The 15,095-nt window shown below is 34.6% G+C and overlaps 1 pseudogene; it reads left to right on the top strand.

Moving 5' to 3' along the window:
* The first annotated feature begins 2,915 nt into the window (after nucleotides 1-2,915).
* Nucleotides 2,916-3,370, top strand: LOC118888851 (annotated as a pseudogene).
* Nucleotides 3,371-15,095: the final 11,725 nt, after the last annotated feature.

The following is a 15,095-nucleotide window of genomic DNA, read 5'->3' as shown; positions in this document are numbered from 1 at the left end:
ATTTTAGCAATGATTGATATACAAAGCATAAATCTCTTAATTCATTGGGAAGTAAAAAAAAAAAAAATGGATATTTACTAATTCAATTATTTTGTGTTCATTTCTTTACTGGAAGAATTTTAAAAGGAGATACTTACCCTCATCTACTATTTGGTTATCAATTGGTAAAGTTTACATAGGAAAATCAGTATAAATACATGAGTCCCTCCATTTATTTACCCAGTTTTCAAGAGAATGAATCAATTCTGTCATCCTCAGTAGATTAAAAATCAATATTTCCTGTTTAATATAATTTGAAACTCAAGAGATTAAACACACTTCATAGATTTCAATCTTTGCTATATGTATCCTTACTGAAGTTTAAATCATCTTTTCTTTGGCCAGTGAGGCCTATCCAAGTTATCTTCTAAGTCCTTTTGACATGACCCTAATAATCATTGATAGTTTCCTTTCTATCTGGTATCTCAGAATGTCCCAGCTTCACCTTCTACGTTTTCGTCCCCATACCTGGGATCAGTCATTTTTCCCAAAAAGTTCTGGTTACCTTGAATAAAAAATTATATTTCAAGTCTACAATCTGAGTGCACTAGGGATATTCATTGTTACTGGGTTTGTAATTATTTCTAGGACTTTTCAGGGAACAAAGTGAGGATATATAAAGGAATAGATGGATGGATAGATAGATAGAACATTTATAAAATAAATAAAACATTTATAAATAAAATAAAATATAGAACATTTCTAAAATCCTATAATCTCCCTCATGTCCCCTTTCAATCTATGTCTTCCAAGAGTTATCCACTGTTCTCCTGTCTGTCACCATATGTACCCTTTTATGTCTTATTTCTGCCAGTCATCATTATGTCTGTAAAAATCATCCATGTTGTGTGTAGTATTAGTTCATTCATTGAACTAATATTCCATTGTATAAATGTACTGCAATATATTCAACTGTTATTGGACATTACAGTATTTAAATTTCTTGGCTCTTTTCTATACATGTGTTTTGGTGAACATAAACACTCCTATGGATATTTGCCCAAGAATGGAACTGGTGAGCCGTATGATAGACATATTTTTATCTTTGATAGATTCTTCCAAACAGTTTTCCAACATGGTTTTATCACTATACTTCTACCAGTAACGTATGAATGCTCAAGTTGCTCCACATCCTTGCTAACACTTGGTCTTTTTAGTCTTTCTAATTTTACCAATTCTGGTGTGTGTGTGTGTGTGTGTGTGTGCACATGTTTGTGATCTCATTGTGTTTTAAATGCCATTTTCTTAATAAATAATAATTTTGAACATCTTTGCATATGTCTATTGGCCATCTGGACCCCGAGTTTTAACTGGTAAAATTATCTGAAATTCTTTGTTATCACCTGCCTTATGTTTTCACTCTCCATTCCCTGCATGGATCACCTTATCCAGTCCCATAGATTTATTACTATCCATACACCAGTGACTCTTAAATCCAAGACCTTGATATCAGGTCTTAAATCTTTATATCTAAATGCTCAATCTACCTCTCCCATCGCTTCTTCACCTTTGAGTTTTTGGGTTTTTTTTGTTTTGTTTTTTGCCATTTTGCACTTCTTCCTTCTTGACTGGAACATTGATGTGAAGCCTAGAGACTCAGCAGTTATTTTGTAACCATAAGACAATAAACATAAGGACAAAAGCCAACACATTAGAAAAGGTAGAAGTTAAAGATGATAAAAAAAAAAAAAGTAGGTCACTGATGGCACTCTCGAACTGCATAAAGCTGGGCATCTTAGTGTAAGAGACAAATTACAATATTATTAAGCCATTGTGATAGGATCCTCTTTTATTTTAAGTATAATATAATGCTGATACAAGTGTAATCTCAACAAATTCTACTGACTGACTATGTGAATCTACTACATGAAAAAAAAAATTTTGAAAGATTTTCTCTACACAGTGAAATTACTTGTATAACCCAATAGGAAAATTTAGATTCAAGAAATTTGTCAATTTTGTTCTGTCGTGTCCTTAATGTTCATGATTTGTTATAATTCCTAATATACACATTGTACTTATGTGTATGTGCATACACAAAGATAGATATATACGACCTTTTATGTCTTTACAGTTATAATGTATATATACATATGATGTATCAATAAAGGTTCTTTCAATTGCAAGTGAGAGAAAGTCAACTCAAACAAGTTATAGGAAGATCAGGCTTAGATCTGGCCTCAGAAACAATATTCAGAGTCTCAAACAATATTATTAATTATCTCCTTTTCCCTCTGTCTCTCCACTTTTCTTCTCTTTCTCTTCACTTAGTGACCACTTTTCTGTGTGTTGACCTCATTTTCTCATACCATATGGAAGCTTCCCTTATATGGATGGAGATGTGCCCAGAGGCAACTTCAGTTTTGTATCATATCATATCATATCATATCAGCTTATGGTCTAGAGAAAAAAGGAACTCTCAGTTACAGAAAAAGAAATTATCCAAAGATAAAGCTCTATTTGACCCAGCTTCAGTGACTAGTTCAACTTATAGATTCCTATGGTCATGGGGGCAAGTATTATGTTCGTTGGAGTGTGGCAGAGCAACTCATCAAAAGAAACATGATGTCTGATACTATTTCAGGGAATTAATAGACACAGAATAAATAATTAATCAATATCTATTAAGGCCACTATAATGTGTAGGTGTAAACATATGTGTGTGTTTGTGTTACATAAAGAAGCATAAACCTTGATTTTTTTATCCTTCAAAAATAATAGCATCATCTAAGAAATATAAATTTTAGAGGTGATACAACTATAGGCAAAACAAGATAAGTAATCATTGGCCTGGTGAAGCAGAGATTCAATACTAATGAACAATGACTTTCATGTTGAACATTAAAAAGTATGTTTCTTTAGAGACCGCCACCACCATGGGTCACATGCACGTTTCAGGGAAGGGCCTGTCCCACAAGGCTCTGCTCTACTGCCACAGTGTCCCCACCTGGCTGAAGCTGACATCTGACAATGTGAAGGAATAGATCTACAAACTGGCCAAGAAGGGCCTGACTCCCTTACAAAACGGTGTGATCCTGAGAGACTCACATGGTGTTGCACAAGTACGTTTTGTGACAGGCAATAAAATCTTGAGAATTCTTAAGTCCCAAGGACTTGCTCCTGATCTTCCTGAGGATCTCTATCATTTAATTAAGAAAGCTGTTGCTGTTTGAAAGCATCTTGAGAGGAACAGAAAGAATAAAGATGCTAAATTCTGTCTGATTCTGATTAACAGCCATATTCACCAGTTGACTTGATATTACAAGACCAAAGGAGTCTTCCCCCCAGTTGGAAATATGAGTCATCCACAACCTCTTCCCTGGTTGCATAAATGTGTCTGTTGTAATCAAGCATAAAATCATTGTTTAAATAAAAAAGAAAAAGAAGAAAAGTTTGTTTCTTTAAAGATAAATAATTCCACTTTTGGAATGGCAGCATGAAGAGCTCCGTAGCCTGCTACCCAGTGAAACAAGCTAGATAGATAGATATATAGATAGAGGTACAGATTAGATAGATAGATAGATAAATATACATATAGATAAATACATATCTATACATAATTTATACCTCTCAATATATATATAGATCTATATACCAATATCTATTCTATATCTATATCAATATATATATGTTTTCTTTTAAGTCTCTATAAATTGACCTAAGGGCATATAGCAAATGAAAAAAAATTCAAGAAAATATACTAAAACTTGGTAAAAACAGCAAAAGTCTTTAACATTTAAACCATTACCCATTCCATCCCTCACTCCTGCCTAGAAACTCCAACTCCATTCCTTGTGGATGTAGCCAAGAACACAGGACACCTTCTCCCCCCAGCTTTCAGTTAAGGGCCATAGTATCATCTGGGAAGAGCAGGCTGCTAGCATTTCTCATTCCTCCCTCCCCAAGCTACTCATTGCAAAAATTAAATTCTAGGTGAGTGTGGTGGAGAGGTTGGATATCTCTTCCTCCACCAAGTCTCCATTCATATGGTAGAGGCTCCACTCCAATGGCTGGAGACAGAGAATCCTGGTATCCTGATCCTGGAATCCTAATCAGCTCACTCATAGGGCAGAAGTTAAATACTGTGAGAAGCAAGCGGAGAAGGCCAGAGGCTACCACTGTGTCTAGCATCCCCAGTAGTGGTCCAGAGATCTTTTTCCCAGGGGTAGAGAGAGTTTATAAGAACAGAGAGCTCTGAAGCATTCCACAGATGAACTGACTTCATTTGAAACGAAGTGTGGAGGAGTTCAAGCCTAAGGGCCCTCTTGAAAACGATGAAGATTTTGGTGATAAGCAAATAAAAAGAGACTGGTAGCTCCATGAGACAAGCAGCAAAATCACAGGCCAACTGCTTTACCAGAGAAAATTATGAAAAGTGATAGCTAAGACACTTCCTGATATGAGAAAAAACCTCAAATACCTGCCTCAAAAACTATCCCTGTGAAGGGGCCCCAATTTAATTGGATCAAACTGTGGAACAATTAGGATCTAGAGCATGATCAAACCAATAGAGCAATGTGCCAGCAATTAGTGGAATCTATCTAACAACTGGATGTGTCCGGGAAAGGGAGACTCAAAGAAAAGACTGCTAAAATGCTATGCTAATGATACTTGGCTAAATGACTGTTAAAAACACTATCATTCCAGAGTGGCTGTGCACATACCCAAAGGCTACACACTCTGAGATGCAACATAAAAGGCTTTACACTGCAAGGGAAATAGACTTTATTAAAAGAGTCCAGTCAAGCAAACAACAATAAAAAGCCCAGAAATGGTTCAGGGATGCCAGTATCCAGAATTGATACAATAAATAAAACTCTTAAAAAAATACATGTAAATCTTCATGACCTTGGATTAGGCAATGGTTTCTTAAATATGACACATAAAGCATAAGCAACAAAAGAAAAAATAGATAAACTGGACTTCATCAAATTTTAAAACTTCTGTGCTTCAAAAGATGCCATCAAGAAAGTAAAAAGACAGACCACATAATTGGAGAAAATATTTGCAAATGATATATAATAAGAAATTTATACCTGGAATATGAAAATAACTCTTACAACTCAACAGTATAAAGACAAATAATTATAAAGTGGGCAAAAAAACTGAAAAGTCATTTCTCCAAAGAATTTATGAAAATGGCCAACAAACACATGATGAAATGTTTAATATCATTAGTAAGGAAATGCAAAGCAAAAGCATGAGATACTCACTTCACACCCACTAGGATGTCTAGGATGTCTTTAATCAAAAAATTTAAAATAAATATTGACACAGATGTGGAAAAATTTGAACCATCATACACTGCTGGTGGGAATGTAAAATCGGCAGCTACTATGGAAAACAGTCTGGCAGTTCCTCAAAAGTTAAACATAAATTTTCCATATGACCCAGCAATTCCACTCTTAATGATATAACAAGAGGATTGAAATTATATATCCATACAAATACTTGTACATGGATATTCATGACAGCATTATTCATAATAATCCAAAAATGTAAATAGCCCAAATGTCCATCAATTGATGAATGGATAAATAAAATGTGGTATATCCTTACAATGGAATATTATTTGGCTAAAAAATAAATGATGCCCTGATACATGCCACAACATGGATGACCTTTGGAAACATTATGCTATATGAAAGAAGCCGGTCACAAAAGACCACATTGCATATGATTCCATTTATATCAAATATCCATAAAGGCATAGCTATAAAGACAAAATATAGATTAGTGGTTTCTTAGGACAGAAGGGAGGGGGAGGATTGAGTGTTAATGGCTAAATTTGTAGAGGGGTTTTGGGGGGAGGATGATGAAAATGTTCTATAACTGTGGTTATAGTTTTACAGCTCAAAATACTCCATAACCCATTGAATTATACACTTTACTTTTTTTCCTCTTTTCCTCCACCCCCCAGCCTCTTTAAATGGGTGAATTATGTGGTTTGTGAATTATATCTAAATTAAGTTGTTAACAACCAAAAAATAAAGAGAGTATGCATCAATTATGAAAATAATGTATGCTCTTCTGTAAGATTGGCTCTATATAAAATTTTATAATGGAATTTTAAATAATCTAAATACTAGTTTTGTCTTTATATTCTCATGAAGAAATGTATTTTATATGTATATACAATTAGTGTGACTTATCCCATACTTCATAAAAAGAATCAAATCATTTGTGTGAAAACTATAGCCTGTGAGACAGGCTATAATGTAAAACTTTAAATAAATTCAATATGTCAGAGGATTCTGGGCTTAATTCTAATTAGCATTCATTAATATCGTAGTATATAATTACCTCAGCAAGTAGAAGTTGAATTATAAAGTCTATTTTGGTGTAAATAAATCCTAATCTACATTGAAAAGTGTAATGTGTCCAGAACCCCCCCAAAAGAAACATTTTGTCGTGTTTAGATTACTGTAAGAAAAGAATTATAAATTTACTAACAATAAGTTTAATTAATAGATCTAAAATATTTACTTTCAAGATATAGCAATTCAATTTTACACTTTTATAAGTGTTCACATAATAAGATGCATGTTCAAAAGCTCAAATTAAGAGATCTGATTGCCTGAATCAAAACAAAAACGTTGAAAATAACAATTCTGAAAAATAATGGCATGTTTATTTAAAGAATTTACAACCTTTCAGGTAAGCCAAATTTTTTTCCAAAGTTAGCAGAGCCACACAGGAGAAACTTTCAGAATTATTTGCTCGAAGCAATCAGCTTTTAATCAATGTTTCAGGTCAGTCAATATTTTTGGCACTTTTCAAATAACAAGACGCAACTTGTTTTGGCATTTAAAGGAAACTTACTTTTGGTAGCTACCTTCCTTCAATTAATCACTTGTCAATTTAAATCTACATTAGAAAAATTTCTCTATTTATGTAACCTGTATATGACCAGTTCAGGTTGTGCAGGTTCTCACTCTTAATGTCTATGTTTTCTATCTTTTTGTGTATTTTCAAAATGGTTATAAAGTCAACAAAAGAGAAAGAAGGTAATAGGAGTGGTAGGTAATACCTAGGAAGATGGTTATTTTCATGATTCTTCACCTTCTCCAAAATTTCAAATACTTCATTATCTACTTGAGTATCTAATGAATTTATTCCAACATATGACATAACATATTTTATGCATTTTCTATCAATGTGAAAGAGGGAGATAAATCTTTTGAAAATACTTGAATTTTACTGGAAACTTAATACTCCTTTTGAGAAACAAGGCAGTTGTTCTTTTCCACCCAACACTTAATATGCAACTTGTTCAGAATCTTCTTCAGACCATCATGTAATGGTATATAAAGCTGAGATGTTTTATTTATTTGTAATTGAAAAACTGTGGCTGTCTACAGCTGCCACGAGCAAATTGATGATTTGTTTTATAATGTACCCAAAGTAAGTATAACTGTTTTTTTTCTCATTGAATTGAATTATCTAATCATTTGGAATTTTGAAGACTGGTGGCAATATATGTATACATGTATATGTACATATATATGTGTATATATTTATTTATATGTATGTACATATATTTATTAATATGTGTATATATAAACTTCTTGGAACCAAGGAAGTGTTCTTGGATCTTTTAGTAGTTTAACAAATGTTCCATATCATCCTTAGTATTTACCATAGGTTTGAATAAGATACTTTTCCAAATTAAACACAATCTTGTGTACAGAACTTTTTAGTCATATTACCATGAAGAACAAGTGAGTCAAGAAGTTCATTTCTAGAATTAGAAAATTTCTATCCAGGGACAGTCTTCCAAGCGTCATGTTAGATGTTAGGAAATATTGTAGGAATGGTATATTAGCTACTGATAAAAATATCAGACACATACAGAAGATTTCATTTATTGCACTGTTATTGCTTTTAGACATAAAGTTCATAATAAAATTGCTACAGCCAAAGATTTAAATCAGACCCCATAACAGATGCTTCTCTGTAACCCTGTAATAAATTCCCTTTGTCCATCTCTGTATGATTTCAGCTTCAGCTTCAGTGGACAGTTCTCTTTCAGCACACACTTAGCATCTCCGTTTTTTTTGTTGTTTTGTTTTCTTTTCTTTTTGTTTTTCTCACAACTCCTTCTCTGAAGTCAATGAGGGAAAGAAAACCTTTACGTCATCTGGTTCAAGTCCTATTCTACAGAGTAGGTTTCTTTGTGGTCACCAATCATGGAACTATGTTTGGGACAAATTCACAGCATCACACTGTACAGGTTAGAAACAGTCTGTTGGAGAAATAGCAAAGCAACGTTCAACCAGAAGAGAAGTATGCATTCCCAATCATTCCATTTTTTGATAATCGTGTGCATTGCACCACTCCTACATCTTACAGATGCACAAATCTGAAGCTCAGAAATCTTTGCCAATTTATGCTGTCACCCAGTAAGTTAATGGTGGGCTCAAGTTTAGAAACGGGTCTTCTGATTCCAGATCAATGTTTATTTCCTATACCAGTGGTTCTGAAAGTATTTCCTTTGCTTCAGAATCACCCACCAAATTGCTTGTCAAAAATGTAGATACCTAAGGTCCATTCCAGGTCTTTCTCTGCTTTTCTGCCCCACATATCTGAACACATAAATGTCATGAGCTCTTGAGTTTTACAACCTCTTAGGGAGAAACACTGGGGAAAAATTATGATTGCCCCAACTTAAGTTAGGTATCTACCTTGGTATCAGTTAATAGGCAGATAGAAAAAAGACATTTCCACATATAAGGTTAAGCCTCTGCCAAGGCCTAGAGGTTAGAGAGGTATGAGACATTTATGAGGAAGAGGTAGTTCAACCTGAAAAGAATAAAAGATATATGTAGTCAGAAGATAATGAAAAAGTGCCTTGGAATATATCATAGCAGGCTTTGTATGCCAGACTGACTAGTTTGAACTTTATTCAGTAGATAAGAGGAAATCATTAAAGATTTTTTAGCAGAAAGCAACATGTAGATTAAGATTAATCTTCCACCAGTAAGTAAAGTGAATTTGAGTGGAGATGACCAAGAACAGTGATTTGCAAATTTATGTGTATCTAAGAAATATTTATGATGCTAGTTAAAAGAAAATGCATATTCCAGTCACCTGGCCTCAGAAACTGTAGTTCTGTGGTATATTCCAGGAAATGGTATTTGTAATCAACACCTCAAATGTTTCTTATGTAACATACACTGAGGCCAGGTGTTTCATACATGTGTGCACATACATACATACATACTCAATGGTTCCATACATACATACAACATACAAACACAGCATACAAATGTTCCTTGCATACCTAGTATTTGAGAGCTTCTGCTCTGATTTGCCTTTACAGCAATCTTCCTAACCAATGCACTAGAGATGTAATTTGGAGTGGAGGGGAATGTGGTGGACAGAACACAGGCTGCCTCTAAAGTACACAGCTGTGACTTAGGTCAAGCTGACTATTGCCACGCAGGAAAGTAGACCCAGTTTTTTTGATTATCTACTTTTTCAGAAGAAACCAGGTATCTAAATTCTTATGGTAACTTTCTCAATTTTTAAACATGTAATATAATTTGTGTTTGTGTGTGTGTGTGTGCACGTGAGTGCACACAAACCAAACCAAAGAGAACTTTTTGTTGGATTTGGCTCAAGGGCAGCTAATGTAGCTAATGACCTCTGACCTTTCTTGAGTAACCCCACTCCATCCAGGTTATTCCATTTTTGTAAATTTTTCTTACTCTTCTGTGTTCTTGGTGTCATATTCACATTTATTTCTATGGTGTTGTATATGTCAATATGTCCTTTCTAGATATAGACTCTTTCTAAATTAGCCAAATTAGTCCTCAAAAGCAGGGACAACATCCTCCATTTCAATTCTGCTCTACTTACAATGAGCACCTCATAAGTTTGGGCGGGGGTGTTGACTTATGCTAGAGCGATAGATGCCATTTGAGGTCACTGTGTTCTAGTGATAATGACCCTTACAGCCTAGTATTAAAATATATTTGCTAATTAATTTTGAAGATGAAAATAGTCAATATATATTTTTTACTTGTTTCCCTATGCCACATATATTTGTGCATGCAGATCTTCCCTGCATTATTCTCTCTCCATTTCTGCAGCACAGTATATGTTGTATGTTGTGCAAATGTTTCCCCATGCTTACTGTTCAAGTGATTTACCACTGCAGATGTTTGCTTCTCTCTCCCCACCCCAAGATTCTTAGCAAAGATTTGTAAAGAAATACACATCCTTCCTCCTCTCTTCCCTGCCTTCTTAATGTCATATTGTAGAACCTGGCTTTCAAATCTTTTCCATAGAGTTATCATCTTTGGATTTTCTGAACAAAATTGCCTTCTTAGAGTATTAGCATAAGATGAAAATGTGGTGTTCAGAGACTCATGAACAAAACTCACTTGTCTAAATATCAACCAATATAATAGAATAATTTTATATTATCTAAAATTAAAAGGGGATAATTAAGAGCATTGTTCTTCATCTGAAGTTAATTCTTCTGATTGTTATCAAGGGAGCTTGTGGGACTAAGAATAAAAATACAGGTGTTAAATACTGGACTTCGCATATGTACCATATATTGCAATAATAATTATATAATGTATTATCTTACTAGACCTTACGTTTGAAGAGCATTTTGCCATTTACAAAGCATTTTTACCTACTCTATCCCATTTAATCCTCACACTAGTACAGGTTGTATTATCCCCTGTTTTACAGTTAAAGGCTGAGAATTGGTTTACCCAAGCTCACACAACCACCAAGCTGAGGTGCCAACACTCCAATCCAAGTTAAATTATTTATTTGCACTGGACTACTCTACCTCTCTGCCACTTCTATAATGACTTTCAAAGCATCCTTAATTGCATTTTTAACACTTTTCTTGAAATATAATTCAAACATCATATACTTTATCTACTTCAAGTGTACGATGTAAATGCTTTTTAGTATTAAGTTGTGCAACTATAACTAAAATCTAATTTTAGAACATTTTCACCTCCCCAAAAAGAAATGGTATACTCATTAGCAGTCACTCTCCACTCTCTCTCCCTCTAGACCTTGGCAACTACTAATCTACATTCTGTCTCTATGGATTTACCTATTCTGGACATTTCATATAAATTCAATCATGCAATATGTGGTCTTTTGTGTCTGGTTCTCTTCCTGTAGCATAATGTTTGCAAGGTTCATCTATGTTGTGCCATGTATCAGTACTTCATTCCTTTTTATGACTGAGTACTATTCCATTGCATAGATATACAGTTGAACTTTGAACATTATGGGTTTGAACTGTGTGGGTCCACTTACAGGCAGATTTTTTTCAATACAGGTGGCCCTTCATATCAATGGGAGTGTCATCCATGGAGTCAACCAACCACAGATCCTGTACTATGTTTATGATCCACAGTTGGTTGAGTCCACTGATACGGAAGACTTACTATGGGACTTCAGCATCTGGGGATTTTGGGGTCCAAGGCAAGTCCAGGAACCAATTCCCTGGGGATACCAAAGGACAACTGAATTACCTTTTGTTTATCCATCCATTAGTTGGTAGATATTTGTATTGTTTTCACTTTTTGATTATTTAGAGTAATGCTGCTATGAACATTTAGTTGCTTTTTCACATGTAAAATATCCTCAGCATTTTTATTTGGTGTGTCTGTTCAAAGGCCAACAGAGGAGTGTACTTGTGGCTCATTTAGGTATCTGAAAAAAAGTTGAGTATGGCTGGAAGCCTAGAATAAAGATTTTGAAGCAGACAGTGGTGAAAGTTGAAGTTAGAGACCATTTTGAAGATTTGATCTTTTTTCAAAGAGCACATGGAAGTCATTGAAGACTTTTAATCAGGTGAAGTGATTTGTTTGTAATTGTAGAAAGACAACTTTGATTATATTGTGGAGAAAATACTGGAGGGGAGGCAGGAAGACTTATTAGGAGTCTATTTCAGCACCAGCTTTAGAAAAATCAAATCTATGCATCGCTCTCACCCAAAAGATGTTGCTTTATTTCTGTCTGGTACTGAGGCTTCTCTTCAGCTATAGCAGATGCAGTATCCTATGAAGTAATAATTCAAAATGCTCTTAAAATATTTCTCCAGCCTACTTTGATTGTGGGTGGTAACGCTTTCCTTTCTAAGTAACAGTTCCTTGGATCTTTTGGTCGACATTTAGTGTCAGAGTGAGAGAGAATGTCAGAGATCTTCTAATCGGATCCGTTCATATTACGTAAAGTAAAATGAAGCTCAGGGAGATTGTTTCATCAAGATCACATCTGTGTGACATATGTCTCTTGACTTCCAGTAGAATATTATTTCCACACAGCATACTTCTTTTCCCAACTTAGCATCTACCAATCAACACGTATTTGTGGAGAACTTATTTGGGGCCTAGAACTAACTGTGTAAAGTACTGTGAAGATTGTTGAAAATGTAATTCTTTTTAGCCCTTTAGAAGCTGTTGATGAGATGAGGCTTATTTGTCTGAGTTTCTGGATAATAGTAATAGCACTTAGCGTCCCTAGAGGCATGACAAAAGGTAAAGTTCAGCATGATTTGGACTTTCATCCTTAGGCAGGACATCTACTCAAATCCCTGCCTCACAGCTTTTGTGAGCAATAAATGAGATAATGTGAGCTATGTGTCTTTCACAACTTCTGGCACATAGTAAGTGCACAATGATGTTAGGGAAAAAAGTGCATTAACCAAAGGACAAGCTCTATTGGTTGTCTGAGAAGAGAAGAGGGGCATTAATATGGGCTAGAGTCATTGGAAAAGAAGTTATGGAGGTAAGGACACTCTGAATTGGGCTTTGACTGAATAGAAAATACTGCTTCCCTTTCTAGGTCGGTCAAGTAGAGTGAAGTCATACATAGCAAAGGAGTCTGGGGTTGCCTTCTAGAGTTTGCCTTCTTCCTTTACTTAATATGGCCTCCAATGCAACTTTAGAAATAAATGCTCCTGAGAACTTGGAATTTAATGGTATTTTATCACTAGTGGAAATGTATGGTTATTTCAGAATGAGTCATGAAGATTAGCAATATGTTTACTGGTTATATAACATGATTCATAACTTGGAAAAAAATCTAGGTTCGTTTTCAGGAAACATTTTATGGACTTTGAATGCTTGGTTCAAATTTTTTCCTTTGTGGCCTTTTAAGATGTAGTATCTTAGAGAATTGAAACAATAACCTAACAACTTTAAAAGCTATTGCTTCATCCTTTTTCTTTACTCTGTAAAGTAGTGATATGAATTTGCCCTCTTAGCCTAGCTTATTTTCTTCTAATGGAAAGATTTGCTCACATAAAACACATCGGTACAAGTGTGATTAGCCATACCATGTACTGATAGATTTGATCTTAGGTGCAATTGCTTGAACTATTACCATTTACCAGACTTTTCTATCAGGCTCTTTAGTCCTGGTCAATGAAAATTGCTGTAAGTATCCAGAATTTCCTATATTTTTCTTAAGTATTGCACAGAGACCTAAAAGCACATGGTAATTCTAGGATTTCCCAATTGGCAGTTCAAAACTTAGCACAGACAAGCTTGGCTAATTATCTGTCAGCATTTGAGGTGGAATTTAAAACAAGAATGTCAAGTGATGCTTTAAAAATTGAGTATTTTTAGTCAAGTAAATATGAAATAAATGTCAGTTACTTCTTAATTTTGTGATCTGTGGCAAAATACTTAACCTCTTTGATTCTAAGCTGCTTTTTTGAAAACTGGAAATAATAAAACTACCTACATCACAGGGAGCATAAACCATAAAGTAAAATAGTGTATAAGAAAGAAGCTTGTCACCAGCCAATAAAAATAATTTCCCTCTAATGAGCTCTTACTTTGCAAAGTACTTTACTAAATGCATGCATGGGTTTCCTAGGGCTGCCATAATAAAGTACTGCAAACTTCGTGGCTTAAAAGAGAAATTTATTTTCTCAGAATTCTAGAGGCCAGAATTCTGAAATCAAGGTCATGGTCCTGAAATCAGGGTCATGGTCCCTTTGAAGGTTGTAGAGAAGATTCCTTCCTTCTTCTACCTTCTAGTTGTTACTGAAAACCCTTGACGTTCCTTGCTTTGCAGATGCATCACTCCAATCTCTAACTCTGGCTTCACAAGGCCTTCTAGCCTGTGTGTCTGGGACTCTGTCCAAATTTCGCTTTTCTTATAGGGTGTTGTCATATTGGCTATAGAGCCCACCATAATCCAGTATGACCTCATCTTAAATTGATTACATCTGTAAAGGTACTATTTCCAAATAAGGTCATATTCATTCACAGATTCCAAGTGGATATGAATTTTGAATTTTGGAAGAACACTATTCAACCCAGCAGAGAATGCTAAAGTCATTACCTCACCAAATTTTGTTAATTTTGCAAGGTATGTATTGGTATTTTTGTCTTAACACTAAAGTAATTAAAGTTCAGAGCGATTTGACAAGGTCACTATACTCATAACCAGCAGGACCAGTATTCTAGTTTATAGCTGACTGGATTCCAAAACCAACTTTTCACTCTGCCCTTATGATGCTTCTCCACCATTACATAAAATAATAAATTTCAAAACCACTTATCTCCTTACTACTATGGTAGTGCTTATTTGTATGAAAGGCTCGTTACAAAATAGGATGATAATTTACTAGAATTACATATTTTTTATTTTAATACATATTGAAAAATTGTCTTGGGTAACTTCAATTTACGTTTCATCTAACAATATATTATTTTTTTTTCCAAAGAGTAAAAGTTTTCTTCCTATTTTTATTTATTTATTTATTTATACATCTATATTGGAATATAATTGCTTTACAGTGTTGTCTTAGTTTCTGTTGTATAAAAAAGTGAATCAGCAACATGTATACACATATCCCCATATTCCCTCCCGCTTGAGCCTCACTCCCACCCTCCCTGTCACAGCCCTCTAAGTGGTCACAAAACACCGAACTGATTTCCCGGTGCTATGCAGCTGCTTCCCACTAGCTATCTATTCTACATTTGGTAGTGTAAAAGTTATGATAGTGTATATATATCAATGCTACTCTCTCACTTTGTCTCAGCTTCCCTTTCTCCCTC

This window comes from Balaenoptera musculus, chromosome X (genome assembly GCF_009873245.2).
Source record: "Balaenoptera musculus isolate JJ_BM4_2016_0621 chromosome X, mBalMus1.pri.v3, whole genome shotgun sequence".
Classification (NCBI taxonomy): Eukaryota; Metazoa; Chordata; class Mammalia; order Artiodactyla; family Balaenopteridae; genus Balaenoptera; species Balaenoptera musculus.
Note: the sequence above shows the minus strand (reverse complement) of the source record. Positions and strands in the feature narration are given on the sequence as shown.